General features: G+C 30.1%; 1 long non-coding RNA gene across 1 annotated transcript; it reads right to left on the bottom strand.

The window, feature by feature from the left end:
• Positions 1–212: 212 nt before the first annotated feature.
• On the bottom strand, positions 213–4636 carry LOC114915248 (uncharacterized). Its single transcript, XR_014432451.1, has 6 exons — positions 4481–4636; positions 4297–4382; positions 1901–2045; positions 1600–1656; positions 824–925; positions 213–737 (listed from the first exon to the last, which is right to left on the bottom strand). It is a non-coding gene; the product is annotated as an uncharacterized LOC114915248 (long non-coding RNA).
• Between the last annotated feature and the right edge of the window lie 1364 nt (positions 4637–6000).

Raw genomic sequence — 6000 nt, 5'->3', positions numbered from 1 at the left:
ATATGTCTTTCGCAAATCCCTCGCTAAACCCTCGCAAATATGTCCTTCGCAAATCTCTCGCTAATCCCATGCAAATCCATCAAAGCATATGGATTGAGTTCCCTCGCGAATACCACGCTAATCCCTCGCTAATATCTTGCGAAACCTTCCTAATTTATTTATATATATACATTATTCTCTCATGAATCCCTCGACATGATTTAAAATAAAAGTTACATGTAACAATATCTCTTACAAAACCAAATTGTTAAATGTCTTACAAAATTCAACTTGTACATACTATCTTAAAGAAACCCAAACTAATTAATGTCTTACAAAAAAAAAGTCAAATAACGAGTCATCCTAAATAGTAATCAACCTAAGCTAGTAAAATCATCATCTCGTCCTTGATCCTCCCTATGTTGGTTGGTTGATAGTGTTGTTGATGGTTGAACTGCATGAATTATTTGCTTCATCATCTCTGGTAATTGTGTTTGCAAAAAAGAGGCCAATGCATTATTTATAACTGTAGTGACCTGTTCTTCTGTCATAGGCGTAAGATTTGTAGAAGAACCTGTAACCTCTGGAGATGAAGCTTGGGTAGAGCTACTAGTTCCAAGATCCAAGCTATGTCTCATGCCATGCACTCTTTTCTTCTTGTTTTTACTTGCAGCTTTTTACCAAAGATCAGAATCAATTACAGGACGAGATTAAGTGTCTTCTCCATATTTTTGTGTCATTGATTCTTCATATGTTTCCTACAAATAATAAATAAATAAAAATAAGTGAAATAGCAAGAGGTTAAAAAAGTACATAATCAATCTTAAAATATAAAATAACATACAATAAATTTCTTTGCCCTAGTTGAGACAAATTCACCATCATTTTTTTTGTGAACTTTGTTATACACTTCACGATAAGAAACAGGACGATTCTGTTGTGCCTCCTGTAAAAAGATTACAGTACAAATTGTAAGTAATGAAATTTACCAAAGAAACTCATTAATTTTCAAAACCTTCAACTTTCACAACTTGTTACATTACTGGCACTACCAACCTGTCCTAAGAGCTACAGAATTGTTATAAAAGCATATAAAAAGTTTCCAAATTTCATAGATACATTCTTATGTAAGAATCAACATGTAAAGGCAAAAAAAGATCAGAATATTGTGAACAGACACACAAGCATTGTTGTATGCTAGAATATTCGTTGCATGGCAGGAGGCCTGTTAATGGAATTAAAAAAAGAGGAAAAGGAAAATATATAGATAGAACTCACATTTATTATTTACCAAGTGGAACACAGAGTAAGAAACATTATGCATTAATATAATTATCTTTTGTAATGGGATAAAAGAGTTATGCAAGTGAGTTTATATTTACAAAGAAAAATTAAAAGTGGCAGTGAGTAAATTTCTAAATAAAAAGACCACTAGTTTAGCTCCGGGCCCGTTTAAAGGGTGTCTTTAATGATAATGTTTAATTAGTCGACAATATGTTAGCTACTTATTATCCCTTGTTAGAATATAATTTACTGCAACAACCAACGTACCATTTTATCAACTAGCAATAGTAACAACAGAGTGAAAGACTGCATTAGAATATGGAAAATGGCACTTACTTTGGAAGCATCAAGAACCATCAGTACTATGTCTGAAGATTTAGCAACAGCAATAACCTGAGAGAATCAGAGAAAATTTAGAAAACAAAAGTCCTGCGCTGTTAATAATAAGGAAGCCATGCTTTCCAAAGCATTCAATGAAAAGAACCAAGCATCACATTCTACTCGGGATAGACGCCTCTGTTTGCTGTATTAGGAAATATAACAACACTATTTGCAATATGATTATGAATTAAAAAGAGTATAAAAAAACACTACCACGGGAAATTTATCCGAACATGAAATGTTACAACTAACAAACCTCTGGAGCGAAACCATTTTCGAGAGTGCGCTGCTCGTTGATGAAACCTTTGATCATGACGCACTTCCCATCGGCAGTCTCGAGAGAAAACACGTCATATTTCTTGATAACAGCAGCAGAAACAAACACGCGCACTGCCTCATTCCTGAATCACAAAACTAAATCGTCACGGCAATCACACAATTTCATCATCCCTATACCATCAAATGCAACTTTGTTCCAGGCAAATAAAATACGACATAGATAATAAACTAAGGGGGGTGTATTGGATTAGGATTTTAAAGGACTTTTTTAGTTAAAAAAAATCCTACGGATTTTAAAAGATTTTGCAGGATTTTCATGACTTTTAAGATTTTGCAGGATTCTACAAGACTTAAAATCAGGATTTTAATGGATTCTGTAAGACTTTTAAATCAGGATTTTAATGGATTCTGTGGGATTTTGTAGAATTTTCATGGATTTTTTTACATTTGATAAGATTTCAAAAAAAAATTCATACATTCAAATTTAAAGAGTCAAAGACAAAAATAATAAAAAAAATAATGTCTAGAGAATTAATAATAATAATAATAATAATAATTCTCCATAATATCTTGTCCTCTTAAATAGCATTCACTCACATATCCATATCTATACTAGTCCTCCAAGCATTAGCGTATTTTCGCTCTTGTTCCTGGATTTGAATAATAGGTTCAAAAGTATGATCTTCATTAATTGGTAACGTTGAAGATGAAGGTTCATCCACCACTTCAATTGGAAATTCATCAGAACGACATTCTTTAGGTAGAAAATTATGTAGTGTTACACATAATAACACAAGTTCTACTCGTGTCTTAAATAAAAATGGAGATGCTGACTTAAAAATTGTGAACCTTGATTTAAAAATACCAAATATTTTCTCGATCACATTCCTTAAAGACGCATGACAAAGATTGAACAATTCTTTCTCATTTTCAGGGTGATTACCCTGACCTGCAAAATCTTGTAGATGATACCTTACACCTCGAAATGGAGCTAAAAATTGGCGTCGATTAGGAAATCCACAATCCACCAAAAAAATAGTTACCTAATTACATATGCAATATATATAATATTAGTATAATAATAATAATAATAATAATTATTATTATTATTATTTAAAGAATAAGCATTTAGATATAAGGAATATATATATATATATATATATATATTATTTTAGTTATATATTATATGATAATTTTTAACGATATTTATAAATATAAATTATTCTAACAAATATTTTAACAATATTTCCTCTTTTAAAAAATAAGCTAATGAAGACATAAATTCTAAACCCTAAAAAATTAGATACTGCAACGTTTTATGTTAATTTTCTCTTTTAAAATATAAAAAAGTCCTAATTTCACAATATAAAAAGAAAAAGAAAAATTCATAGTAAAAAAAATAAAATAATTGTTGAGTCATAAAAGGAGGAGAATAAGAGTAACAAACTTAAGGGAAGAAGATAAATCGCAATTTTTATGCTAAGAGGGTTTTTCCCCCAATTAAGATCAATTTTCATCTCATTTTACTCACAGAAACCCTAACAAATTCATCTTTTATATATATATATATATATATATATATATATATATATATATTGTAGAGATTATAATATCAATTTCATCTTTCACTTTTTTCTTTTCTTGATGTGTGTTATAAAAAAATTACCACTTAAAAGTTAAAATTTTAAGCATTTTTTTGTGTTATATAAAGGAACAAATTCAACTACATAGAATAAAATAAAGCAAGTCAATTAAAGAGAACGAACAGAAAAATAGAACAAATCAATGACACTATCATTTATATATCAGAGTTTCACAAAATAGGAGAATGAGATGAGAACAATATTACAATATTATATATGAGCAATGAACAATAGTGCAGTATTATTAGCAAAGAAAAAATGGAGAAGACAGGAGCATAGAAAAAAAAAGATAAAAAACTCACTTGAAAAGTCACTTCAAACAATCCTTCGAAATCCGATGGGTTTGGATGAGATTGTTTTATGAATTTGGTATTTATAGATAACACTAGAAAGTCCTTCAAAATCCCTCTCACACAACAATCCTTTAAAATCCTTATATTTTTGAATACCAATGGATTGTTTTTAAGTTGTAAAAAATCTCAAATGAATACCAATGGATTTTAATGGACTCTTTAAAAAATCTTGAAAATCCTGATTGAATACCACTGGATTATTTTTAAGTGACATAAAATCCTGATTGAATACCAATGGATTTTTTTACTCAAAAAAAGTCTTTTAAAATCCTACGAAATCCTAAACCAATACACCCCCCTAAAGCACTCGCGTTTAACGTGAAACGACAGATGCGTGAAAACCCTAAGAAGAAGGGAGGGAAGAGTCTTGGGCATACTATCTCGACGAGACGCCTGCGACGGCTAAACGCTTCCCTTGGAAGTCTTTTTTGGCTTTAAACAACCACCAATCGTATAATACGACCTTCGGAAACGAAAGAACAGCATTAGAATTGAAAATTGGAAAAAAAGGGGAAAAGGAAGGAAGCGGTGAGAAATGAGAATGAAGGAAGCGTAAGTAACCGTTCGTTGGAAAGAGCATGTTGCGTCGTTGTTAGAAGGAGTTGCAATCGGAGTGGAGTCTGCCATTGAAGGCGTGCTATCTATTTCATTACATTCCATTACATTCTAATTTCTAATGGGTAAATGTATTTTTAGTTTTCGGATTTATTTATTTATTTTAGGTTTGATTTCACCATTTTCTGTTTCTGTTTAAAAAATAAATAAATAAATAAGAGGTGGTTGTTGTGCTAAATTTCAGATTAAAAGATTATATATCGTTGCTCAATACTTTCTAATTAGAGCACTATTTTATTATCTTATATTATTATAATAATAACGAACGGCCATATCGAATAACTTTGAGCTTATAAATAGTACCTTACTATACGAGTTTAGTTAACGCAACTGAATAACAACTTTTTATTTATAAGATCTGTATTTTATTTCGAATCATTACAAAATTAAGTTGAATTGATTTCAATATATTATATTTTCAAAATAAAATTAATTTATACTTTTAAGAAAGCATTTCATTTATTAAATAAATTTCAATACAAATAAGTATACTCTCAAATAGTAATAAATAAGTTTTCCACAACACGTGTGTAATTGTTATGTGAGAATTATGTTATTACATCCTATCAAACTTCGAATTCGAATTCTATTCAATCTTTTGTTTATCCGGAGCTTTGTTTAAGTTCTAATATGGGTGGTTTTATGATTTTTTTTTACATTGTTATGTATTAATTTGAATTTAAAAGAATGTTTTTTAATTAGTAATATAATTTTTATTTTAACTTTATTTTTTAGTAAAAACTTGTACGCACCACTTTTTCTATCTCAACAAGTTTTTTTTTCTTTAAATATTTGAGTACATGTTAATATAATATAAGAATACAAAAAATGTAGTATTTTCAATATGAAACTAAGAGATATGAATATTTGATCATGAGAAGTTATTATGAATAGTAAATCCTTAAATACTGATGTGGCGAGAGAGAAGAAAGTAAAGTTATATATTTATTGAAAAGAAAACACACACATATATATATATATATAGAGAGAGAGAGTTATGGAGAGAAGGTAAATTAAATTAAATTTATTAAAAAAGATAGAGTAAAAAAAAACATGTTGAGCAAAAACGTTTTTGAAAAAATCGTGATACGTGTTTAGAAAAAAAAACTTCCTTTATATATAATATGATAATTAACAAATATCTTGATAAAATTGATTAATATATATATAATTTATGCTTACTTGAAGTTGGCATCACCGCCGCCCACGGTAGGGCTACTGTATATTGGCCCGGAGGAGGTGGACACTGTGGCAAAGACTATGTCGAAGGACATGAAGAGGATGTCGAAGTTCAGCTCAAATAGCGGATTGGGCACGCACTGTTGCCGGAGGTTTGGGGCCGATGCAACGGGGTTTTCGACGGAGGGGAAAGCCACCAGCAGGACTTTGAACTCTTTATTAGCCATGAGATTGAGATCTGGTGGGAGAAACTAGGGTTTTGAGGAGGTTTAATCTATGAATTTAGG

The sequence above is a fragment of the Cajanus cajan genome, chromosome 3 (assembly GCF_000230855.2).
Source record: "Cajanus cajan strain Asha chromosome 3, NIPB_CcT2T_4, whole genome shotgun sequence".
Lineage (NCBI taxonomy): Eukaryota > Viridiplantae > Streptophyta > Magnoliopsida > Fabales > Fabaceae > Cajanus > Cajanus cajan.
The sequence above is the reverse complement of the archived record's forward strand: the minus strand, read 5'-3'. Positions and strand labels throughout refer to the sequence as shown.